Source organism: Nelumbo lutea, chromosome 2 (assembly GCF_056320005.1).
Source record: "Nelumbo lutea isolate HS-2025 chromosome 2, American lotus-T2T, whole genome shotgun sequence".
Taxonomy (NCBI): domain Eukaryota; kingdom Viridiplantae; phylum Streptophyta; class Magnoliopsida; order Proteales; family Nelumbonaceae; genus Nelumbo; species Nelumbo lutea.
Genome location: NC_142685.1, coordinates 15854119 through 15881191, shown reverse-complemented (window position 1 = coordinate 15881191; position 27073 = coordinate 15854119). Strand labels below are relative to the sequence as shown.

The 27073-nt window shown below is 38.3% G+C and overlaps 1 long non-coding RNA gene across 2 annotated transcripts; it reads left to right on the top strand.

The window, feature by feature from the left end:
• The first annotated feature begins 11910 nt into the window (after positions 1-11910).
• LOC148868812 (uncharacterized) lies at positions 11911-14216 on the top strand. 2 transcript variants are annotated; one of them, XR_016106954.1, is made up of 3 exons: positions 11911-12066; positions 12522-12617; positions 12808-14216. It is a non-coding gene; the product is annotated as an uncharacterized LOC148868812 (long non-coding RNA). The 2 variants fall into 2 exon arrangements; XR_016106953.1 differs by lacking the exon at positions 11911-12066 and having other exon boundaries at positions 12127-12617.
• Positions 14217-27073: the final 12857 nt, after the last annotated feature.

Here is a 27073-nt window from a genome sequence, read left to right as displayed (position 1 = left end):
CTTCCCTTGGGAGCACCATCCTGACGAGATCGTGATATTCCGGGTGCAGCTCGTCGTTGGGTTGCACCTACCTTTCCACCCCCACCCGAATTATATCCGTAATTTGGTTGGGATAATCTCCCTCTTTTGCGAACAGATTTTGCCTTTTGACTTGAAGATCTTTTCTTCCATTTTAATGCTTAAGAAGCAAGTGGGTCCCCCTTCTTAGGTGTAGGCAGGCATACTACCTGTCTCCTCGCCCGGGGTTCAAGCTTTTACACGATCTTCCCAACAAGGTCCTGGCATGGAAATGGGATTACTTCAGGGTGCAAAGTGCAATGGGGTGGCCGTTCCAAACCGGGTAGGGGATGGCTGCCCCCGATGCCGGTGTTATGCTAGATAGGGAGACGACGAAGAGCCTCCAGGAATGGGCCCGACTTGGGCTAAAATGCCACCATTATCTGACGGAGGCCAAGCTCATCCAGGACAGCCTGAGTTCGGGTAGATTCCTTGCTCAAAGGCTTGCCTTTTGTTTTGCTTTTCGTTCTTTCATTTTCTTGATGCCGAACTCTTTTTGCATGTGTTATGGATGTAGAAAAGACTCGTGGTGGGAACCTGTTTCATGCCATGAAGAGGAGGAAGCGAGTTGCCAAACGGACTCGTGCCAAACTGCCTCGAGATGCGGACCTAAGGTTGGACTTGCAGCATTAGATCGAATACCTTCAAGAGGATATTAGGGAGAGGACAGAGATCTTTTCTTAGGGCATCGAGGATGCCAAGAAGAAGGCCGTTGAAGACTATATCACATCACCGTGCTTTGACGACCTGATGGTGGGCTTGTACAGAAGGGGTTTTAAACTGAGCCGGTGGATGATCAGGAATACATACCCCGAGCTCGACATCAGCGCCATAACTACTTCGCGCATTACTCAGGAGATGACCAATGCGACTGATGGTGAACCGGATTTTGAGGATGAGGCAGGACCCTTGGGTTTCGTCGATGTGCCTCCCGAGGGTGAGGACTGAGATTTGTCGGACCGTTGGATTTTTTTTTGGTTTTGGAATGTAAACAGAGTATTTTGTAATGAAACGTTCTTTTGATTAAGTTGTTGTCACCCTCTTTTTTCCGAACTGACTATATTGTCGAACTAACCATATGCCTCTGATGATGAGATGTCGAGGTCCTTATCAGTTTGCTGTTTTCACTTTGCTTGTTAGCTTGGTGTTAGCATTTTGCTTTTGCGCGCCCATGCCAAAGGGGTGACTAGGTCATATGGTGCCAAGGTCCTTGTTAGCTCTTTATTCTAACCCTCAGGCTATGATAGTGACTCCTAGTCCACTTCGCTTGGTAATTTATAAGTAGTATTGTCTTAAGTTAACGACGTTCCACGCTTGGGGTACTTGTTTGCCCTCTAATGTTTCGAGCTTGTATGCTCCCCCGAGCGCTCTCTTTACTCGGTAGGGCCCTTCCCAATTTGGTCCAAGTTTGCCCACGCTGGGCTCAGGTGCCATGATCTTACGGAGAACTAGGTCGCCGACGCGAAAGTTCCACTTTTTTACTCTAACATTTTAGTACCGAGCTACTCTTTGTTGGTAAGCTGCAGTCTAGATGTACGTGAGGTCTCTTACCTAGTCCAGTAGGTCGAGGTTGGTACGTAGCTCATCTCCGTTTGTCTGATCGTCATATGCTTCTCTCATAGTATAGGTACTTGATCTCCGCCGAGATTACCGCTTCAGTGTCGTAGGTGAGGTTAAAGGGGGTCTCTCCCATGACGGTTTTTTCCGTAGTTCGGTGAGCTCATAGAACACTTGGTAGCTCATCTACCCACAACCCTTTAGCTCGGTCTAGTCGCGCTTTCAGTCCGTGGAGGATAGCTCTGTTCATCACTTCTGTTTGACCGTTTGCCTGCGGGTGCGAGACTGATGTGAAGTTCTGTCGAATCCCCATATCTTGGCACCATTCCTAAAACTTGATGTCCTCGAACTGTTTGCCATTGTCGGAGATTAGTACCCGAGGTAACCCGAAGCAACATACTATGTTCTTCCAAAAGAAGTTTTATACGTTTCGAGCTGTAACTGTTGCGAGAGGTTCAGCTTCTACCCACTTTGTGAAGTAATCTACCGCCACCACTAGAAACTTCCTCCCACCTGTTGCTGGTGGGAATGGCCCCAGGAGGTCGATGCCCCATTGCGCAAAGGGCCATGGACTAGTGAGATACTTGAGGTCGACGGTAGGCTGATGGTGGATATTGGCATGCTTCTGACACTTGTCGCATTTTCTGACGAGCTCGACGGCCTCTGCCTTCATCGTTGGCCAGTAGTACCCTTGTTGAAGTGCCTTCTGGGTGAGGGCCCTGCCTCCTAAGTGTCCGCCGCACAGACCTTCATGAGTGTCATGGAGTACGAGCTCGGCTTTGGTAGGTCACAAGCAACGCAGGTAGGGGAGCGTGTAGGACCGTCGGTATAGTCGTTCGTCTATTATGACATATTTGGCTGCCTGGCTCTGCACCCTTCTGGCCGCATTGCGGTCCGCAGGGAGGGTCCCATCTAGCAAGAAGCTCGCGAGTGGGTCGATCCAGCTCGGCTCTGCTTCAAGGACGGGAGCGACCTCCTCTGCCCCACCGAGAATGCTAGGCTGAGGTAAGTCTTCTATGTACACGGTTTTCATGGCGTTGTGACTGATGCTGGTTAATCGGGATAGGGCATCGGCCTCAGTGTTCTCTGACCTCGGGATTTGCTTCATGAAGTGTGATTGGAAGTTGAGCAGAACCTCCTTTACCTTTGTCAAGTAGGCGATCATAGTTAGCTCGCGTGTTTCGTATTCGCCCGTAACCTGGTTGACCACAAGCTGGGAATCGCTGCAGATAACTATGTGTTTCGCTCTTACCTTTTGCACTAGGGCCAGCCCGACTATCAATTCCTCATACTCTGCCTCGTTGTTGGATGCCGCGAACTCAAAGCGTAGTGCGTATTCCAATTTTGTGCCACCTGGGCCACGTAGGACTATTCCAGCCCTGTTGCCCTGTTGGTTCGAGGAGCCATCTACGTGAAGGATCCAGTGCTCCTCATCCCAATCCGCATTTGGCCTAACTAGTCGAGATGCCACCTTGGCTACTACTCACGGGTTTCGGACTCTATTGGCCTAGGAGTTCTGGGCTCACCCGAACTGGGGATCTCGGGCTCAACCGACCTAGGGACTTCTAGGCTGAACGTGCACTCGGCAATAAAATCTGCTAAGGCTTGGGCCTTAATAGCAGTTCATGGCTTATATTGGAGGTCGTACTCGCTGAGCTCGATGGCCCACTTTGTCAGCTGACCGGAAACCCCGGGCTTGAGTAAGACTTGCCTCAGAGGTTTGTTAGTCAAGACGATGACAGTGTGAGCCTGGAAATATGGGCGGAGTTTTCGAGCTACAATTATCAGTGTGTATGCCAGCTTTTCTATCTACGGGTATCTCGTCTCTTCTCCTTGCAGAATTTTACTAACATAAGAGATGGGTTGTTAGACCCGATCTACTTCTTTTATTAGTACCAAACTGACCACCTCGTCGATTGCCGAGAGGTACAGTTCTAAGACCTCGCCCTCCTCGGGCCTGGTTAAGACCGACACACTAGCGAGGTAGTTCTTTAGCTCGTCGAACGCGAGCTGGCAGTCTCAGGTCCATTTGAACCATTTGCCTTTAATTGCTTTAAAGAAATGCAGGCAACGGTCTGCTGAATTGGACATGAAGCGGCTTAGAGTGGCTATGCGGCCATTTAGCCTCTGAACCTCTTTTACTTTTCGGGGTGGTCTCATATCTAGGATGGCCTTTATCTTGTCCGGGTTGGCCTCAATACCACGCCGGTTGACGGTGTACCCTAGGAACTTACCCGAGGTGACTCCGAAGACACTTGTTTGAGTTCAATTTCATGCTAAATTGATGCTGAATTTGGAAGATCAAATCTAAGTCTTGTATTAATTCATGCGAAAACTGTGTCTTGACGACCATGTCGTCTACATAACATTCTATCTTCATGCCAATTAAGGGCTGAAACAGCTTATTCACAAGTCTTTGGAAGGTCGCCCAAGCATTCTTCAGTCCGAAGGGCAAGACCTTGTAGCAGTACGGGTCGAACTCGGTTATGAAGGTGGTTTTTTCCTCATCGGACTGGTCCATCCTGATTTGGTTGTAGCCTGAGTAGGCGTCCAAGAAGCTTAGCAACTCATGTTCCGAGGTCGCGTCCACTAGGTGGTCAATTCTGGGGAGGGGGAAGCAATCTTTCGGGCAAGCTCAGTTCAGGTCGGTGTAGTCGACGCACATGCACCACTTGCCATTTGCCTTTTTTACCAGCACTGGGTTGGCTACCCAGCTCGGGTAATGAACTTCCCTTATGAAGTCTATTGCGAGGAGCTTTTCGACTTCCTCGTTGACTGCCCTTCAGCACTCTAGGGCTAAGTTGAGTTTCTTTTGTCTAATGGGTCTAACTATAGGGTCAGTATTAAGTTTGTGAGTTATAAGGCAGGGGTCAATATCGGGCATATCGACCGTAGACCATGCAAAAATATCTAAATTTTGAAGTAAGAAACTCACCAGTTCGGTTCATAGAGGTTCTTGGGCAGAAGCACCGATCTGTAGTGTCCGAGTCAGGTCCATAGCTAAAGTTGGGATTGCAACCGTTTCTTTTGTGGGTGAAGCTCGTTCTTCACCTTGCTCCGTAGGCCGCTCCAGTTCGAGGTCATCGGCCACCTTGGTTTTTCCCTTCAGGGCGGCAACATAGCACTTGCGTGACTCAAGTTGGTCGCCCCGCGCTACCCCCACATTGAAGTCTGTAGGAAACTTCATTGCCAAGTATGGGGAGGGGGTCACTACCACTAGGAAATCGTGGTTGAGTCTGACCGCACAGAGACATGTGCCGACTTCCACATGTACTGTTATTTTCCCGAGGGGCCTAACTTTCTCTTCGCTGAAGCCCACCAGAGGAGTGTTTATGGGCTTCAACTCGCTTCTATGCAACTGAAGCTGGTCAAAGCCAACTTGAAGAGAATGTCCGCCGAGCTGCCTGAATCAACAAGTATGCGCCTAACTTCGAAGTCGCTGATCCTTAGTTTTATGACAAACGCATCATCGTCAGGGTAGTGGACCCCTCGCGCATCATCTTCCGTGAAGAAAATCGGTTCATCCGTCTTTGGCCTCTTCGGAGGGTTCTTTTCTTCTCGGGCAGCTTCGCGAACTGACGCCCAAGCCACTGCCGAAGTAGAACCCGCTACCACCGAACCTCTCACTATCACGTGGATGGTTCCCCGAACTGGCCTCTCTTTCGGAGGCTGTCTTTGCGACGGTTCGACCAGCCTGCTACTGGACTCGGGGGCATCCTTATCGTGCTCCCCTTGCCAACCTATCTTATTATTATTATTATTATTATTATTATTATTATTATTATTATTATTATTATTATTATTATTATTATTATTATTATTAGCATCATCATCATCATCATCATCATCATTATTATTATTATTATGTTGTTGTTGTTGTTGTTGTACAAAATTTCTCAAGTACCCGCGACGGACGCATCCCTCTATCTCGTCCTGGAGATTATTACAATGTTCGGTACTATGACCGCGGTCTCTATGGAAACTGCAGTACAAGTTTTTGTTCCTCTCGTTTGACTTCCCTTTTAGGGTGTGTAGTCTGTCCAAGCTGCTAAGGGAGCTCAGAACGGCTAGCTCAGCTTCGTCTCCCGGGCTGGATCCCTCTTCCTTTTCTTGATCCCACTTTTGATCATTTGGTTGATCTCCTCCTCTGTTCTCATGAATTTATCCGCGAGCTTGAGGAATTCAACTATGGTCGCGGGCTGGCTAACTACCATGTGCCACTTGAACTCCTCGTGTGTCACTCCTCTCTTGGCTGACACGAGCTGCACCGTGGGATCCAGTCGTGGTATCTGCAAGCAAGCATCATTGAACCGCTTGATGTAGCCCCGGATGGACTCCCAAGCTCCTGTCAGGTCGGGTATCATTACTTTTGCACTTCTTTCAGTTCGGGTGTCATCACCTTTGCTGGGGCAGGCAACCGCCACTGCTCTCTTTGTCGGAGCCATCTCTATGACTGGAGGTGGCGGTGGCAGGTGGCCATTGAAGTGTGGCTGTCAAGTGTTAAATCCTAAGTCAGTCAGGTGCACCACCTTAGGATACGGACTCCTTTGGTGTCAAGTCAAATACGGTTGTTCAGTTCGGTGTCCTAGAGACGAAGTGTTGGAGTGGTGTGCGAGGTAAAGTCTTGAGTTCGGATAGAAGTGTAGCCCGAACTGCCCTGGGCAGGCCAGTTCGGGTTGTTTTCCTTTGCACTCCTTGTAAGGCTCGAGGTCACAGGGAGAGTTCGGGCTCCTGTTGGGAAGCTCGGACCACTGGGTCCTCCTCTCGGAACTCACGCCTTGAGCATACTGCCATGCCAAACTGTTACTTCTGCCACGTGTTGAGTGATCAAGTGGTCGGCCCAAATCTTCCTTCATCAAAGATATTTGGATGCAATTGGTCTTCAATGAATGTTTAAAAAAAAAATTGTGAATGGCAAATGCATGCTGCAGTAAAATAGTTTAATTTCTGACGGTGAACAACTTGTTTGGATCGAGAAAAGGGAGTTAATCATTTCATTTCTACAAAATCAAAGAAAACTAAGTCATCCATTATTATTCCGCTCCTACAATACAATCCAACACATAAGACAAATATTTGTTGATAAATTTCATCATAGGATTCAAACTGATCAGCCTAACTTTTTCCACTATGATCACCCAGACAAAGGGTCGGGTATAGGACCCATCTGACGGTGGATCCTCAATGCCTGAAATAAGTGACGGGTGGAGGCCGGAGATCTATGTAGAGACCTCTTTCACTCTCCACGTATGATGATGGTTTAATTTTGTTTTGAAACCTCTCTCCAAAGTATGCAATATTGTGCCGTCAAGATTGGCAGTGCCAGTGCGAATCCAACAAAAAAAAAAGAGGTGAAATCATGGAAGGAGGAGTGGAAAAAAGAAGCAAGAAAAACCAATCTCCCTTGATTTGTAATTTGAATTGGGATAGCCACTACTCGTCCGCTTTCTCCTTTTATCCGGCCGGTCGTTGCAACGTCCACATGTTGAACATCAACGGATAGAATTCCGAATCTTAACCATGGTATTTATATCGGTTTCCAATCCATTTCGGATAAGTAAATGGCATAAATAAAACAATTCGTTCTTAATAAAATGTATGAAAATAACTTTGGTACTGTTTTTTATGAACAAAATGAATTAAACATTATAACATAAAACTAGAACATTTAATAGTTCAGTAAAACCAACTTAATTAAGATATACATTGGAATACTGCCATAAGTCTATGCGGGCGGTGGTTTAAGACCGCTGGAAAATAAATCCCGTTTTTTTTTTTTGTAGTGCAATGTTCTCTAAGTTTGTTTTTTACTTTATTAGTACTAGCAAGTAAACCATGTAATGCATGGGATTGAACAGAATTTTGGTTTTGGATTTTGAGGTGATTTTGGGTCCAGGTCAGGGTCATGTCTAGGGTTACTTCTGGGTTGGCTCTTAACTTGATCCAATCTATCTAATTTATATTTTAAGTGGAAAGAATGGATTTAATGGAGAGGAAAAATGCAATAAACCTTTAGGCTGTGTTTGGTTTGAAGGAAAAAGTACAGAAAGGAAGAAAAATGTAAGGAAACCTTTTAAACCATGTATTGGTTTCTCTATCTTTCCCTTCCTTACCTTTTCCTTCAAACCAAACATAAGGTAATTATTGGGGGTGAGGAGAGAGAACTTTAAGAATGATCTTATTAGAGAGAGAAAATTATGGATTTTATTAGAGACAATTAAGACATAAAAGGGTTTGTTGTTACTTCTTATATATATAATTTAAAAATAAATAACCACATGTATTAGAAATGAGATGAGGATGTCTATGTGAGCTTTGTGGTGAGGGGACCCATAAAGTTGAATCCAAGCTAGGTTCCATAATTAAGGTTGGATTGGCTAATATTTATTAAGAGAACCAAAAAGGGTCATTTAAGAGGAAAAGAGATTTAATAGAGAAGGGTAGATGTTACAAACATTAACAATTTGGAGGGAGGGAGTTTTAAGAATGACTTTATTAGATGATGGATCTTGTTAGAGAAAAACTAATACTTAAGAGTTTTTTATTGTAATTTCTTATATTTTTATAATTTAATTTGAAAATAAATAACCACATAACAAAAAATGAGAGAGGTAGAAGATGCATCATGCATGTGTGCTCTATGGTGACCGGTGAGAGGGCCCCTCACCTCCCCTCTTTTCCTCTTTCTACACATAAAAATAAATGAAATTTTGTTTTAACAAAAAAAAAATGTAGAGTGTGATACTTATCAGTAAAGCTGCTTTGAATTTTTTTTACTTATAAAGCTTCAAAAAAGTTGACATCTGGAACAAGTATGCCTATTAAAACCTCCCACTCCACTTCAATAATGAAGTTGATGCCACTAAAAACAGACATGCCGGAGCACATTTTGGGAGAGGATCATGACTTCTATTTGACTTCATGAAAGAACGAATATATAGACTTTGGATTGGCAAATTTAGGTTTTGATATCAGTTTGGGTGTAGGCTCAATTTCATATTAAGGTTGGATTAGCTCTTAACTTGACCCAAACCCATTTGACTTGTACCCTTGCTTTATTAAAAGAGTCAAAAGGGATTAATGGAGATTTAAGAGGAAAGAATAAGGGAGGGGGATGTTACAAACATTAACCATCAGAGGGAGGGGTTAAGAATGATTTTATTAGAAAGTAATGATGGATTTTATTAGAAAAAATTAAGACTAAACAGAGGTTCTTTTGTAATTTAGGTTTTTTATAGTTTAACTAAAACTATATAATATCACACATGAAAAATGAGAAGAGTAGAAGAAGAATGTGAGCTCTATGATGAGCGGACTCCTCACCTATATTCTTTCCTCTTTCTAATATAGATATAGATATATTAAAACTAAACTGGCCATGTCAAATGGCATCTCAGCTTTTCCTTATTGGTTGCCTCTCTCTCTTTAAAATACCATTCTTAGCACTCTTAACTTGCCACCTCAGCATTCCTTTATTTTCTAAAATCTCTCTCTCTCTCTCTCTCTCTCTCCTCATCACTCTCAACAACATGTACCCAAAAATAGTTTTCTCTGGACTTGGTACCACTTGGCCCAATTGACATAATCATAAAGCTTTTGTCTTTTTTTTTTTTTTTTTTTTTGAGAGCCATCATAAAACTCTTGGCGCAATTTCTTATAACAATACCCATGCATCACACAAGGCCCAATTAGTACAAATTTAAATCAAATTGAATCAGATTATATTAGAGTGGATAGGAGTGGATTCATACTTCATCTAATTATAAATTGGTCTAGTATATTTGGATCACCTTTCACAGAACCGAATTCAAATTCAAATTCTGGAGTGGATTCATACTTTATCTAATTATAATTATGAATTGATCCAATTATTGGATCACCTTTAATAGAATAGAATTCAAATTCAGACAACAAGATACCATTTGCATCCCTAACTTTTGAATTCTTCAAAAAAGGAGATTAGTTGGACCACATAACATGGACTGTTTTTTTTATTACTTTTCCCCTTTACCCCCTTTTTTTTCCCTAAAGTGCAGATTGCGGGATTGAATTCCGCGTCAATACTGGAACAACCCAGTTAACACACCAATGAGCCAGCCATCGATTGGAATGGACTGTTTGAGTACTAAGAGAGCACTTTTGGAATCACGATCATTTGGCCATCTGTAAGGTTTTCTAGATCTTCTGAGCTTATTCCTTTGTAAGTCAGAATTCTAGATTTATAGTTTATCTCTTTCAGTTGATGAGTAGAAAAATCAGAAACCTTGGCCAAATTTTCAATTGAAAGGGAAACTACGTTCTCTTCAAAAAATAAAATATATATATATCAAATGGCTAAATCGTCTTGGGTGAGGACACAGTACGGATATAAGGGATTGGCCTGCTCATCGATCTGCCTCATGTTTCAACCATAAGCAGGAATCCAGAGCCAATTGGTCCTGCATACCATTGGTAAAATACCCATATTATACATTAGTATATGCATGTTTAAAGTTTTTTAAAGCATTCATAGAAACAAAACAAAACAAAAAAAAAAAAAAAATTGCAAGAACTTATTCATAGAAGCCATGCTAAAAGGTTACTCAATATTATCCCTGAAGTGTTTAAATTGTGGCATTATACACTCTCAATTTTTTACTCAAACCCATATTTTCATGCATGCTTGCCATTGTATCAAACAATGTCTCCTTTTATAATATAAACATATTAATATATTGTAAATTTATATATTTTTAATGCGGACAATTATACTGCCATGGTGCATATATTGTACCCTAAAGCAATAACATGAGCCAATAAAAAGGTAAATATGTCACTTGTCACATGTGAGATAAATTTATATATTTTTTATGTATTTTATAAGCGATAACTTATAAACATGTCTTCTTATCGTATGGTTTGGAAAGACTATAAAAACAAATATGTACAATATAAATACATACAAAATACAAGGTTTTACACTTTATATTGTACTCCTTCAAAAGTGAACCTATATATCATACTTTTGCCGTGTATTTTACCAACTATTATCCTACTTAGATCAGCTGGGCCAAAATTTGGCATCCATAGTACTGTAGTTGTCTGAATTTAGTGCATGTAATTATCTTGGAGGAAGAGAAAGCTTCCTCTGAAAATTAAAAAAGCAGATTCATTAACAAGTAAAGTAATGTCTAAATGATATCTGAACAAGCTGATTTTTTCGCAATGCCATAGAGCCCGGATTCAATGAGTTATTGGGCCCCAAATCCATCTCCAGAATGGACTGAACTGAGTAACTGGTTGGTAATTAAGTTCTGTTTAACCAACTTTCATGGTTTTCTTTTTTGCTTTAACTTTTTTCGCGACCTTTATATGTAAACGAGGGAATTGAAGCAAAAGGAAACTAACAAAAATCTCTTTTCATTTTCCCATGATCCCGGCCTTGTGGTGTAGAAAAAACGGTTCTGACTTCTTGGTTAATCTCTCTCTTTTTCTCCATGTGTGTGTGCGTGAGGTGAGGTGATGCGATTGATGAGATCGAGAAAGGAATCCGTGGATAAAGATGGAAGGAGAAGCGGGAGCGAGAAGCAAGAACAAAACACAGCTAATAAGCATTTCGGTGACCGGCACCTGCAACATCCACGTGTTGAGTTTGAGCTTTACACAGCCCACTTTATTTTAATCCTTTAATTTTAACACTCTTTAGGCTATGTTCATCCTCCCCCCACCCCACCACATTCCTCTCTTTAATTAAACCATTATTGAGCTACCACCATGCTTTTGCCAGTTGATATTCTCTGTCAATTATTTTAAACTTTGAATTAAAGATCGAACCTAGCTAGTTGTCCTTCTTCATCTAGGCAAAAATATTAATGCCTGTCCTTCATCATTTAACGTGTGGATAGCGTTATTGGTTTCCTGCTTTGTGATGTACCAAATGCCCATAACATCTATCCATCTTACGTACCAGTAATTAATCCTGGCTTCTATTGATCATGTGAAGCATCCTTATAATCAAAAGAAGAGAAAAAAATAATAATAATAAAGGGAACAGCTAGCTTTCTACTTTTCCAGGTTTGATCAGAGAAATTCCTCCCTAACCTCCTGCAACCAAATATCTCAGTTGTCCTCTAAATGTATGGAAAGTTTAAAACCAAATAGATGTGCACCAAGCAAATGGGTGCCACTCAATTCCCCCAGGGAATAGAATATTTTGGCACGCATAAAGCTGATGGGGACCTTCAAATTTGACAGAAGATAACTACAATCGCTTGTGTGTTTCATTCACTTCACCTTCTCTATGCATTGTGAGAAATAAACTAGCTAGGAGCAGAAATGGAGAATATCTCACACTATATATCTCAGGCACAGAGAGTGCTTATATGTATATAAGTGACATGGGGCAACAATGATCACCCTCTCCAATCACATCACTAATCATCGAGATGCATGCACGACGTACTGAATATATAGGTAGATGTTGTTTCTTTTATTATCACCATCATGGTCATATAGTTGTGTGGACAGATTTAAATTGACATGACATGCATCTTGTCTACTGAAAGGGAGGTCGTCATCACAAACCCTATCATTGTTAGGAGAGAACAAAATCATCTCTGTTGATTGATGATTCTGCTCAGAGCACCTTATCTTGGCTTTATACTTTATGCAGCAGCCTCTTTAATTAGATAATACCAACATCTAGCTACTTGGAGAAATGCCCCTCCATGACTCCCAACTCTGTAACTTTAGCTACCACTATAAATTGCTTGCCAAGACACTACTACATGATGAGCGCATCAACCTCTTCCATGCAGCTAGCTAGCTCCACAGCAAACCTTCTTTTTGTTGGGTTAGGACTGGGTAATCTGCATCCTGAGGTTTAGAAACTCAATTTCATAGATCACAATCTAATCCTCTGGATGCAGGTTACCTCTTCCTCACTAACAATTAATGCCAGCCACGCTGATGATGATGATGATGATGATGCTCAAGTTTAATCTCTCCTGCCTGCCTGCCTGCATGTAAGAAAGAACGTAACCTTTATATATATATATATTGCATGTACGTAGCTAGTTATACGTGCATGACTTCATGTGCTTATGAGTTACGACAGTACTGCACACCCTTAATTTCTATATATCGTTTTTTTTTTTTTTAATTTGTTCATCAAGTGTAGTTAGGCTTCTTCGATTTTGTGTGCTCTTTTTGCAGAAATTAAAGTTATCATGTCGTCTCTGGTTAAGTGAGAAAAAGGTATATTTCTATGCAACTTTGCATGTGCATGCACCATATTAAGCTTAAGCATTCATTTGGCAAGTCCAATAGACGGTCATGTGTGAAACAAACTAATGAAGGGGAGAGGAAAATGGGTTTGGTTATGTGGCTTTATTCTTATTACCTGTGAAGGTGCTTTCATTATTAGTTAGGGTTGCTCATCCTATCAACATGCAAAATCATTCTGGAACTAACCAACCAAATATGTATACTATATGATGATATTCAGGGGAAAGTAGTTAGGAAACCATTCTTTCTTTAGGCTGATCGGTCAGTTTGATTATTCATTTGCACACAGATGCATATACATGGGAGTGCAAATTTGCTGAGTGTAAATTTCTGATTTACTTTTGCTTCATATTTGATTTTGTCTTATTTTTTATTGTTTGTGCGAATTGAAGTAAAATTATGCGGTCTACTCTACCATATATGAAAGAAATAGAGGTAGGAGGAGGGTTGTTTATTTGAGAATGAGGTAAGGTGGTGCAAATTTCTTGGTTTTTAAAAGATCCTTTTAGTTTCATGGTTTGGGTCTTTTGGGGGTCAAGTTGGTTTCAACTGGTGGAGGTGTTGAGCCCTCTTGTATATCTGGTAGGAAGTAGTGTAAATTTTCTATCAGTTTTTGGGATGCAAAATTTGCATTCTTAATGAGTAAAAGTGAGAAAAAATATATATGCAAATTGTATATCTGGTAGGAATACAAATTCATACTTAAAAAAAAAAAAAAAGAACAAAACTGAACGAGCAGTTACAAAATTTCTATCTGATTCAGATTAGCACTGCAAACAAACTGATGACCCTTAATGAGTTTTGGAGAACATGATTCTAAAAGGTGGGGGTAAGTGGTCTCAAAAAGATTATGTCCTACTAATGTGCCTTTTAGTTTTTACCTGCTTTATTGATAAGATCTTTTGTGGGACAAAAATGTGAGCAAATGGGAAAGCTGGACTATCACCAAAATGGTAATTTAATTAGCTAGGTTTTATTGCCGTTTGATCTGAATATATAACTATCTCTGTTGTATTTTGGCAAGGTATCTACTCTATTTTTTGCCAAGTCGGGTGTTCGCTTCACCTTCTATTTCTCTAGAGAGACTGAAGGAAATCTACCTTTCCAAACTCAGCTCTCCTTCACTCTTGCTCCCAGTGAGTGTATTCGAAGATTCACTTTTTCCCATGGGCCATGGGCCCTAAGGCCCCAAACAAAGTACGGATGTTATCATTTCTTTGTCGATCGCTTTTTTTGCTGGGCATCTTTTTTTTTTCTAACTATGGTCTCCATTATTTGTTTTCGAATTGCCCCAAAAAAAAAACTTATTGAAAACAAGTGATTTAATTCGATCTGTATATTCACTTTTATTAGTCCTATTGAGCAGGGTTGCTTTATATTTTCACAAGGATCTCATGAGGGAAATAGATGTGCCTAAATAAAAGCATGGCAATTTAGTAATGCTATGATATCATCTTCTCATAATTAAAGGTGGCTCTAACTTCTTTTCTCTATGTTTTAATTGCATAAAATATATAATTATATATTGCAACTAAAAACATAAAAGTTAAAATTTTAAAATAAAAATTAAAAATGCATAAAAACACATAAAATGTCAAAATATATATATTTCATGTAAAACAAAAATTGCAAAAAATCCAAAAAATTTGTAATAAATTGCAGAAAAATAGAAAACTATAAAAACAATTGCAGAAAAAATACAAAGATCGCAAATATATATATATATATATATATATATATATATATATATATATAACAATTGAAGAAAATGGAAATTGCAGAAAAACAACAAAAATTATAGGAAAAGCATAAAGATTGCAAAAAAAAAAACAATAGAAATTATAAAAATATTTATAAACAGAAATTGATAGAATAACAAAAATTTATAGAAAAGTACAAAAATTATTGAAACTTGATCAGATACATCATATGATAGAAAAATTCAAAGATCATATATTTCAATAAAAACGCAACATAATAAGGAAAAATGTATTTTTCAAAAATAAACAAGAAAAAATCGAATAAACAAAAAAGATTGTGACGTTCTATGTCAAGCACATGAGGGAATAAGAACCCCTATTTTCTAAGAAATGCAAAGAAGAATAAAAATTGAGCGAGCAAGCCACATGAGAGAGAGAGAGAGAGAGAGATCTTGGAGGATGAAGCTTGCTAGTGCAACAGTGTTCTCCACTGGCAACAATCTTGGCGGCAACATCTTGTTTGGTGGAGTGAGGGAGGAGCCGACAATGCTTGCTATGCCATCTCTATTTTCTACCGGTGAGAATCTTGGTGGCAAAGATCTCGTTTGGCAAACTAAGGGAGAGGCAGAAGAATCTTGGTATTCTATCATCTACTGTACCGGTGGTGATATGTTTGGGTGAGTGAGTGAGAGGCCAAATATTGGAGACAATAAACCCTAAGTCCTTTTTTTGTTTTTCTCAATTTCCCCTTAACCCTCAACTAACCCAATGGGTAACCCTCAACCCAACCCCACCTTGACCCCTCTCCCCCGACCCCAATGGTATTCAACCCATATTGACCCACCACTAGAATGGGTGGGTCAAATAGGTTGGGGTCAAGATTGCTAGCCCTACTTCTAGTAGTATAATAAGGCATCTACAAATTTGGTTTTTGCCTCACGCATCATACATCACACACCTGCAAGATTTACAAGAAAACAAATTTGTATCCTTACAATTTTTCTAGTTCATCATATTTTCTTCTATGTTGTGAGAAAAAAAAATTATTTCTTAATTGACGTATCTTCCAGTTGGAACGCCAATCTAATAACTTGGAATGCTCAGTCCACATTAGTGTGCATGTGTATATATGTATGTATGTATGTGTGTGTGTGTGCTCAGCAACATAGTTGATTTGTTTTAAAAATAACAATGCCACATCAACAAAATTATATTGATCTTGATGATGTGGCATTTGTTTTTGTTTCAAAAATCAAAACTAATCATATTGTCGAGCACCCCCTAAAACATAGATGTATGTAAAATACAGGATTGGACTGTGTTACTGGAAAGACTTCATAGCAGAAGAAGAAAAAAAAAAACTTGTAATCAATCAACAGTATTATAAAAGTGTTAAGCAATCAGAATGAAAACTCCTAAGCTGGAAAGCGCAGCTACTGGGATATGACAGCCTTATATCGTCTCTCTCTCTCTCTCCCTCTTTCTCTCAGTAGATGCCTAATTAGAGTTCATCATATGTGGCTTTAGTCCAAGTGGGTCTATTGTCAGATTCAATCTGCTCCTGTGTTTGTACTAAAAGGGGAATGAAGGAACTAAAAGGGGAATGAAGGAAAAGTTGTTTCCAAACCTATGCTTCCCATTTTAGGGTGCAAAACTATGTATTTTGTATGTATTTATACTCCTTCCAAACTGAACTTCTAGAACTATAAATTTTTATTTGTATTTTAAAAGAAATCATGCCTGATCTAAAAAATTAGAAAGATCTGGTAGTCACACTAGAGCAATGGATGTGTAAGGTGAGATCTGTTTTAGTGCTCACACCATTTGCACAGCCTCTTACAGCCATGCATTAATAAGAATTTTTTATGGGAAGATATTCCCAATGCAAGACTGCAAGTGACTGTGAGAACAGTGTGAGCATGAAAGCCGATGGTGTTGTTTGCAGTAATTGGTTTGAAGTGCAATATTCTTTTAAAAAAATTTGATCCCGCAATTTGTTTTGCAGTTCATTTTTGACTAAACACACTGATCAGGAAGCACATAATTGTTTTGCAGACACCTGTTCCATAAACGTGCTTAAACTGCACTGATAGAGTGACAAGACAATGGATGTTTGAATAAGTGATGCTATCTGCCTCTATCACATGGATAGGCCGTCTGTGATCTCCGTCAAATCAAGAACCAAAGTAGTTACTCAAATCATAGGTGAGGGGGTGCAAACTAGAAAATCATGGACAATTGCATTAAACCAAATGGAAAAGAATTTCTTCGAGCTGAATTGTATTCATTATTTTGGCTCATATGTTTGTATTAGTATATTTCCTTATTTGGATCACGTCCAAACCAAAATTAATTTGGACAGATTAGATGGACCAACAAGACATATTCAATTGTACCAGTTTAGATTTAATGGTCCAAAGTATTTATTGGATTGGATTGGACCTGGTTGATCTATGCTGAATTTATATTGGATTGGGTTGAATTGAGTTAATATCTGATTCACTGATAGAAAATAAGAATACAAGTGTTAATAGATCAGGTTTGGGTTAGAACCAAATTAAAACAAATTTGAACAAAATTGATGGTCTAAATATTGAATTGGACCAGTTCAAAATATTCATTGAATTAGATTGAACCTAGTCTATTTGTAATGAACTCACATTGAACCAAATTGAATTGAACCAAATCCAGTCTAATTGATACCCTTACATAGTCAAAGGATAGTCTACATCAACATTGAACAAAAGTCATGTAAAAAATTGAGGTCCAATATCTGACCTTGGTATCCGGTCTAACTTGATGAAAAGAGAGCTTTTAAATTGATATGGACCAATTTTGAGGGATCATCTCATTAGTGAGAACTTGAAACCAGGAATTCTCTCTATCACCGAAAATAATTTTAGTGCAAAACTTAAGGAGTAATTGTTAACAAAAGCCTTATCCACGAAGAAGGCTCAAAAAGTCAGAACCAAACACATGCAGTCTCTCGCAAGATATTTGAAATGTCATTCCTTATCACTTAATTATTTTGGTCGTCCTTTCTGTATCACATCAAATGGTCTCTTCCTTTCTTTCATCAGTCAATTCTTTGCCGTCTTGAAGAGCATGAGCTTCATCATCTCCGCAACACAACATGAAAGAAGATAATTAAAACTTCCACGCAAATGTGTAAAGCAAGAATCCAAATCGACACCGACCACGCAATGCCAAGCTAGCCCGTAGCCATCATCAAACTTCTGTCAAGCGCAAGTCCAACTGTTGCCAGCCGTCCAGGAAAAAGCTTGGCTGCTTGGTAAATAGCTGGGCTGTTTTGAAGCTTTGTGTACTTGACGACATCCTAACATGGGAGTGGGGTAAAGGAGTAATTGCAATCAATGTAAGACAAGTAGAGAACTAAGAGGTGTATCTATCAAGTGCAGGAACCTGATGGTTGCGATCATATCAACCCTTTTTTTTTTCAATAAAAGTAATATATTTAAATTTTTTTCAAAAATAGGTTAATTTTTTTAAAATAATATCAATGAAAGGCAAAAATACTATTCATCTTCTTCTTCATGCCATTTGTTCACCAGAACCGTTGTATGCCACTGTCTGCCACCGCCCACCACCACCCACCATCGCCGTCCGCTGCCACTCATCGCCACCTCCACCTCCGGCAACATTGTCAAAGGTGGCCGGAGGCAGAGGTGAAGGTGACAGCACTGGTGGTCATTCCTTTGCCCGTTGCCGCCACCACCTTTGTCTCCACCCACCTCTAGCAACGTTGCCAGAGGTGGAGGCGGAGGTGGCGGCGTTGGACAGAGAGACCACTAGTGTCGTCGTTGCCACCTCCGGCAACGTTGCTAGAGGTGGAGGCGGAGGTGGGCGGAGGTGGTAGCAGGTAGACCTGTTCATGGGCCGGGCTCGGGCTGGGCTTTTACTGTATATTAACAAATTTTTTTAAGGCTTGAGCCCGAGCCCGGCCCGGCCATCAAGCCTACAACTTGGGGCAGAGCCTGGCCCTCATAAAAAGCCCGAAGCCCGAGCCTAGGCCCGGGCCCGAAATTTAGCCTATACTATTATTATTATTAATAATGTTGAAGCAATTGAATAGAGAGAGAGATTGAAATTATAAAGAAAAGAATAATATATATATATATTAAATTATAAATATATATTTCAATAAATATTATATTATTTATATATTTTATATGATATATAAAATACATATTATATATTTTATAAAATATATAATACTGAGTTGGGTCGGGCTTTTTTGACAAATCTCGAGCCCAGCCTGAAACACAGTCAGGCTTACTGTGTTAAGCCCGAGGTTAGGCTTGCGGGCCTAATTATATGACCAAGCCCGGCCGGGGTGCAGGCCAGGCCGGGCCGTCGGGCTACCCGGCCCATGAACAGGTCTAGTAGCAGGCGGCAGCGGATGGCGGTGGCGGGTAGTGGCGGGCGACGGCGGACAGTGGCTCTGGTGAACAAATAGCAAGAAGAAGAAGATGAACAGTGATTTCTCCCTTTATTGATATTATTTTTAAAAAAGTTGACCTATTTTTTATTTTTTTTTAAATATATTACTTTTATTAATATTAAACCCCAAAAATTGCCCTTATATACTATTACCCTAAAATTTATAGTTTTTTTTTATAAGCTTAAAATTTTGTAGTTGTAGTCTGTTATTGGTAACCTATGACTTCTCTTTTTTAAATCATACTTTGCCCTTTTGTCAAATAAATTTCTTTAGGCTGTGTTTGGTTTGAATGAAAATGTAAGGAAAGGTAAGGAACCCATAAAAACCTTGTTCCCTACCTTTTATTTCAATACATAACCTTAAATTTCTATTGTGTCCTAAAATTATTTTATTCTTTGTACCTTTTTTCTGAAAAAAAAAAGAAAACTATTTAGGCTGATTTGGTTTGTATTGTGAATTTCATTTTCAATAGGGTACATACATGCATAGGCTGAGTGTAAGTTATGACTTATTTTTGCTTCAGATTGCATTGTCTTATTTGTTTGTAAGAGGTAAAATAGAAAGTAAACTAATGCAGTTCCTACTTGATATAAAAGAGAATGGAGATAGAAGGGTTTTTTTTTTTTTTTTTGATAGTATATGATAGGAAACAAGATGATGTGGTCCCTATTGGAATGCAAAATTTGCACTGCCCATAAGTGCAAATGAGACAACAAGTACATGGAGTCTTAAGAATTCTCTTGACTTTCTTGTTCTCTCTTACTTTCTGTCAAACCAAACGTGGTATTGTTCTGTTCTCTTACTTTATTTTGATGCCGCGAAACTCCATGCTAATTAATAAAAAAGTCATGTTTAATGAAAATATTTAGGCCTGGTTCGTTTTTCAGCTGGAACCGCTCTCTTGGGTAAGTTCGTGTGAAAAGGGTAAGTGTATTTAGGCCTGGTTCGTTTTGACAAGAAAATTTGAATGGAATGGCAAAATAAGATTCATGTAGCCCATATACAAGTCATTTGATGATGATGATTTTTTACAAGGAAGAGATAAGATATATAACACAAAAGATAAAGAATCATGTGATTCTGAAATAAAGGGTAGTGTTTGGATAAAGCAACTAGTCATATTATTCGTATTTTGACTTAATGTATTAACAAGATTGAAGGAATAAAGTAAAAGAGAAAGAGGATGGGAGTAAAGTAAAAAATGAACAAATAAGATGGAAATTAGTTGATAAGTCCCTTGGTTGGTTTTACTGGAGTCCAGATCTACTGACCGCAATACATTGCTGGCCACATCAATGCAACAACACATCAAGAACATCTCTCGAGAACAATATAAAATACATGAGATGTTCTTGATCTATAGTTAGGGATTTAAACAGGTTAGGTTTGGAATGGGTTTACCTCAATCCTAACCTAACCCAACAACACCTCAACTTGAATTCAGACTTGACTCAACTAAATAATAAGCTTTTTTTCGAACCTATCCCAATCCTATAAAGTTTAACCTAACATGGATCCAATCCTCCTCGTAGTCTTTCAATTGTATTTTTACAACATTTTTTTTAAGTCTATTAGTCATTAATTTAAGTTGAAATTTGTTTACATGTTTCAAGATGTCACTTCCTCCACGGTAAAAGAAGAAAAATAAAAAAGAAGTGGAAAAGTAAAACCTAAATTTTAAGGTTATTGGGATAGAAAGCATGCAAAAATTTAAGAATATGCAAGGGCATCATGACTAGTTGGATATACACAGTCGAATCCAAACTTGACATAGGTTTAAGGATTGGAACCCTAACCTGACCCTAAACCCAAATAAACTAGGTCCTAACATAGGGTAGGGTAAGCTGTAGGAATGGATTCGAGCTGAATACTTGGCTATTTGAGCTCGGCTCGCTATAATTGTATTAGGCTTGAGCTCGAGCTCAGCTCGGTTCAAAGCTCGCAAGTTCAAGCTCGATTACAAGTCAAAATTTTTTCTAAAAAATAAAAAATATAGATATAAAAATATTTTTATTTTACATACAAAAAAATAATTATAAAAATATTTATTATTATACATACAAAAATAAAAACATACATATAAAAAATGTTTTTATTTTACATACAGAAAATTAAAAATTATAAAAATTATTTACTATTATACATAAAAAATAAAAATATTATATATAATAAAAAGTTATTATTATTATTACTATTATTATTATTATTATTATATTTATATATGTATATATATGTATGTATGTATGTATGTATGCATTTATGTATGTATATAATAAAAAAAATTATTTATTATACTAGGCTCAGTTAGGCTCGTGAGCTTCACTGTGCTCGAACTTGGCTCAATTAACAAACAAGCCTATTTATCAGGCTCAAGCTTGATTTCAACCAAGCTCAAATAACTCGTGATAAGCTTGGCTGGCCACCCCTAGTAAATTGGATTTACCATTTACATATGCAGCTTTGTTGATATGGCAAGCAAGGTGTTGTGGTCATCAGATCCAAGCTAGTATTGGAGGTTTGATATCAAATGGCATTACTACAAAGGTTGGGGGTTATTGGTGGTTATGGGTACAAGATATGGACTATCCCTATTGTGTAGGAGCACGTATCTCCTACCCAAACCTACCCAACATACTTTAGTTGGTAAGGTCTCCTACTTTCTAGTCCCACTTGCACTTGGGTTAAGGGAGTTTATGGGTTTTGGGGATGGGCTATCACCATTGTTTAGCCCCTTGGAGCAAAAATAAGAAAAAAAAAAAGATTAAAAGTAAAAGATATGGACCTTATCAAGTACAGGATATGGACTATCCCTATTGGGTAGGAGATATGGACCTTGATACAAAGAAAATCTAAAGACTGGTTTGGTTGTGGTGTAAATACACTTTTGCATTGCTAGAGTAGAGTAATGGTCTATCAAGAGCATAAAATGTGGATTGAATCGTTGGAGAAGAGAATTGATAAAAGTTTTATATCGAAAAAATAATATTAAAATTACATCGATTATCAATGTAAAAACTTTCTTAAATTGAGTTATACATCAATTTATGATGTATAAAAACACCGGTACTAAAGGCGAGCTCGATGCAAATTTACACCGGTCTAGAGTTTACATCGCAAACAAACGAGCCAAGAAGTAATATGTTATCTTATTGGTAAAAATGTACAATCAATCTAAACCTAGTTTTTTTACTCCAATTGCAATGGTATAGACCCTTATTTTGCATCTTATTATTTAATTTATCGATAATTTATCTATATATGCAATAAAGTAATCAAGGCCATGTCAGATGGCCTCTCCTTTCTCCCTTACCCAACCGAGAGCTCTCGACCTCTTTGCTCTCTCAAGAAGCCACTTTAGCAGTCTCCTCTCTCATATCGACATCTCAGCATGCTTGGCCCACTTCATCGTTCACAATTCCTAATTGCGATATAATAGGAGTCTACTCAACCAAACATTCCAAGCTAATCGAATCCTCCTAGAAAACTTAAGAAACCCTCCTAGACTACTTATGAAAATTTCCTTCTCTATCCCACCACTCTCTTCTCCCAATAATAACTCCCCCTTGCAAAAATGAATTCTTTGCTCATTCGACCTCAAAATAGGGAAACCATCTCTTCTCATTTTAGAAGAGTTAAACCTCCGTGTTACAACAATAATTACCTTCTCCCAATAATAACCTTCTCATTTTAGAAGGAGGATTGTAAATCTTCTCAACGGCTAAGTGGGCGGAAACAAAAGCTTCTTATCCAAGTCAGTACAAAAATTCTTATCAAAACTGTTGCCACGGCTTCACCATGAGCCACTTTAGAATATCAGTGACTGTCTATGACGACATCAACCGGAAATTCTCAAGTTTCTTCTGGGGTTAAAAAACAAATGAGAGGAGATTACACTAGCTAAATTGGAATAAGCTATGCTTAGTCAAATCTAAAGGAGGTATGAGCTTTCAAAACCTAAAGCTTTTCAATTGGGCCCTCCTTGGGAAAATGGCACGGAGGCTACTAAATAGTCAAGATTCTTTGTGAGGAAAACTTCTTATATCTTTGTATTTAGCTAAATCGCCACTACTAACTTCAAATTGCCCACCTCGTTCCTCCTGGCTATGGCAAAGTATCACTTATGGTATAGAACTTCTTAAAAACAGCCTCTATTGGCGAATCAATTCTAGGGCCAACATACTTATTTGGGAAGACCCTTGGTTGTCTTCCTCTGAGGTTTTTAAAATCCATCCCCCCAACCCCAAAGATGTAAGGTCTTGAAAGTAAATGATTTGATTTTATGCAACCCATGCCATGGGAATTAGACAATGTTGACCAGTTTGTTCTCAGCATCAGAGGTTGCTTGTATCTTGGCTATACCACTAAGTATAGAAGAGGAGGAAGATAAACTCATTTGGGCTTACTCAAATGATGGTTAGTACTCAGTGAAATCTGGTTACCAAATTGCCTATAAGTTAAATGAAGAAACAAAAAGGGCAGCCAATAACTGTATCGTAACATAAGCACCTCCATCTCTATGGAATAAAATTTGGTAGCTAAAAGTTCCTCCTAAAATTAAAAATTTCATTTGGCAGGTGTGCTGGCAGGCCATTGGTGTTGGTAAGGAGTTGAAACAGAGGCGGATTAAGGTTTATGGGATATGCCCAAGGTGTGGGCAAGAGGAGGATGTGAAACACCTCCTTCTAAGTTGTTCATTTGCGAAGGCAATTTGGTTCCAATCCCCATTAGGCTTTATTTTTAAGAGTGTGGAATCCAGGAGCATAGGTTTTTGGATCATGTCTTGGTTTCAAAAGACCAACTACCCTAATGAAGACCTAGATACTTGGGCATCTTTGCAAGCAATCCTATGCTAGCAAATTTGGAATGCCAAGAATGATGTCATGTTTAAGGGAGAAAACCAGGACCCACTATTGGTAGTAAGGAAGAGCACTAGTATGTGGAAGGAACTCTTACAACTTACAGAACATTTGGAGCCAAAATCCAAAGCAAACAATAAATGGCACCCCCCTCCAAACCAATGGATGAAGGTGAATTGTGATGCTAGCTTTGACTCATCCTCTAGGTGGGCAGGAATCGCTTGTGTCATAAGAAATCAGGAAGGGAAAGTCGTTGGTGCTCGAGGAGATCGAGTTCGTTGCCAATCAATTGTTGATGCTAAAGGAAGAGCCATTCGGTTGGGCTGTTGGGAAGCTCTAAAAGAAGGGGTAGATAGAATTCTGGTGGAATCTGATTCTCTATAAGCTATTTTAGCTGTCAACTCCAATAAACAATCAGACTTTAAGCCCCTAAAAAATGTATGGTCAGATATTTGTGGCCTCTCAAGGCGTTTGACCCAATTTAAAGTCCTCCACTTTGGTAGGAAGACAAATAGGGTTGCTCACCATTTAGCTCGTGCAGCCCTTTCCCCTGGTTTTAATCTTTTGATGGCAAACCACTACTCTACTTGGTTTGGCCCGTTTGAGTTCCTTTGTCTTGAAGATTTGTACCCCCCCCCCCCCCCCTTAATGTTAATAAAAAAATTTCAATCTCTATTAAAAAAAAACTTAAAGGTAAAGATAAGAAAGGATATGGACAGTGGGACAGATCTACTTACACCAAATCAAAAAGCATGTTTTGTCATTTTGCGATAAACATCTTTTGGAGTGTGTATTTTTTATTCTCATAAATCTTTTTTAGTGGCTACACAAGGTCAAAAGAATATTTGTGGGAAGCTTGTGGTAATAGAACTTTTTGTTATTCAATCTGCAATAATTCTAGCTAAGGCTCAGTTTGGAAGGAGTACAAATGCAAATATGTACAATACAAATACAAGAAAAATAATACAAATTACAAGGTTTTACACTACATATTTGCATCTATACTCCTTCCAAACTAAACCTAAGGAATAGAATTGGATGCATATTTTGATATTGTCAGATGCTCAATCTGTTATTAGTTTTTTGGAAACTGGTTCATCATCCCTTTCTTGGTAGGCTTTTTGTTTGATTCACTGTTTAGTTTTGTTCCTAGAAGTTATAATAGGGCTGCCCATAAGCTGGCTTAGGTAGCTGAAGGTTTGGATTCAGAGTTTATTTGCTGCAGCAGACAACCCTTCTTGTATATAACAATTTCCTTATTCTTTCTCTTAGTGGTATTTCCTTTTTTACTTATAAAAAAAAAAAAAAAAACCGTCCCTGCTGCGTCACTGCATTAATCAAACAGAACAACTGGTGATAAGGAAGACAGTTATTATGGGTCAGATTTTTCATGCAAGTGTATGAAATCTGACCCATATAACTTAAGTATCGGTTTAATTTTGCTTAGTCCACCAAGACCAATCTAGCATGATTTGGTTTACACAAAAATGAATGGAACCGAACCAAATCAATTTATTAGGCTATTGGGTTGCCGTGAAATAAGATTAATTAAAACATTACGTTATTAGGTTGCATAATAACACCTTAAATTTCCTTCAATTGATTAGTTGTATTTTGCATTACACTAGTTTTCTTATTAACGGAAATTTTCAATAATTTATTTTTTCAATTAACCGTAATTTATTCAGTAATTTGCTTAATGGGGTTGGGTCATTATTTCAGTACTTTAGCAAGTGTCTTTCAACACGCACATGCTAGCATCAAAATTACAGGGTTTCATATTATTAATATGTTTTGTTTCTTTCTTAAATTTAATTTATTAAATTTATTTAATATTTTATAATTTTATTTTTAGTCATTATGTATTTTTGTTAGAATTTATTGAATAATATTTATGAGAGATTAAACTATTATTTGAGACTACAATACTTATTGACTAATTTAGTATATTTTTAGTACTTATTGTATTTTTGTAATTATTGTATTCTTATTATTATAAATTTATTTTTAATAATTATGTATTTTTGCTACAAATTTTCAATACTTATTGGAGATTAAACTATTGTTATTTATTAGAAATTAGAAATTTAGACTATTAATTTAGCTAAAATTATGAGTCTTCATGGGTTGGTTTGGTTCAATTGTAGGCTAGGGATGTCAATTTTCCCTATTTCTCTGATCCCCACGAGGACCCACCCCAAATGGGGCAGGGATATGGGTGATTTTCCTCTCATGGGGACATGGAGAGTATTGGACCGCAATCCCCACCCCTGTGGGGATCCCTGCTAATACATATGTATATATGTGCGCTATGTTTATATATGTATGTATGTATATTAATATTTTAAAAAATATGGTTAAAAATGTTTAAATATATTTGAATATATTTTTTTGAATAGGATTATAATTTGTAATTAAATTATTTTTAAAATTTTAAATAAAATAAAAATAAAAACAAAATGATTGATATTATAAAAAATATGGGGAATGGGGATCCTCGTAGGAACTCGGATAGGGATAAACCTGTCCCCATTGGTGGGGATGGGGGATGGTGAGTGGCTTCCTGGTCCATTGCCATTCTTATTGAAGGTTGTTTGGCCAACTAAATTGACTTGGTCAAGTTAGGGAGTTGGTCACTTGAAACTGACTAACCATTAGTGAAAATTAGCCAATTTGGGTTGTACCATTTTGGGTCAATTTTCGATTTAGTCGGTTGTTTCAAAAGATTTAAACTTAAAATTTTAATTTAAAAATTATAGTGGTATTATTAAAAATTAATTAAAAAATTAAATCTATGTTATAAAATATTTGACCAACTTGGGTTGAATTAGGTTAGGTTAATCGGTTTCATTGATTTGATGAACAACCCTAACTAAAATTAGTTATTATTATTTTTGTATTGTAAAAAAGTATTAAAAATAATATATAAAATATAAATAATCATTAGTTATTTAAAATATAAAAAAAGTATACACTTTTACGTATTTCTATTGTTTAGAAAAGCCATACATCACACTGTCCCGCTAGTTTAATAATAAAATCTCATAGCAATGGATACTAGGGGTGTTTACGAGTCGGGTTAGGTCGGTTTGAGTCATTTTCTTCAACCGACCCAACCTAGTCAGTTAACTTATTAACTAAACCGAAACCGACTGACCCCAAAGCAAAACCGGCTC